Genomic DNA, 583 nt, shown 5'->3' with positions numbered 1-583 from the left:
ACTCCTTAGCAACCCCATGGACTGCAGCCTACCAGGCTCCTCCGTCCATGGGATTTTCCAGGCAAGAGTACTGGAGTCGAGTGCCATTGCCTTCTCCATCCCTTTTTGTTAGTATATTTAATTCCTTTGGAGTCTGCTGGAGTAGGGTGGGGAGAGAAATTTTTATGAAAAAGTAGATATCCAGATACCTATATCACCAAGTAATCAGAAACAGAATGAAAATTACCTTTCTGATGAAAGAGGCTGGCATTTTATTTACTGGCATTTTTACATAATGAATAAGCTATTTCCAAATGTCTTTGCTTTAGAAAATGTTGGGGAAAGTAAAGAAATAGAACGACCGGTCCAAATGTCAGAGAGCTGGACTTTATCCCCCAAACATCTTTTATTTACTCATTGCCTTGCTTGTCACCAATGGACTTCGTTTGTTTTTATTTTTTGGCTGTGCTGGGTCAGAGTTCTGCACAAGGGCTTTCTCTAGTTGTGGGGAGAGGGGGCTACTCTCTAGTTGCAGTGCACGGGCTTCTCATTGCAGTGGCTTCTCTTTTTGTGGTTCAAGGGCTCCAGAGTTCGGGCTCAGTAG

Source organism: Bison bison, unplaced genomic scaffold (genome assembly GCF_000754665.1).
Source record: "Bison bison bison isolate TAMUID 2011002044 unplaced genomic scaffold, Bison_UMD1.0 scf7180017864518, whole genome shotgun sequence".
Taxonomy (NCBI): Eukaryota; Metazoa; Chordata; class Mammalia; order Artiodactyla; family Bovidae; genus Bison; species Bison bison.
Note: the sequence above shows the minus strand (reverse complement) of the source record.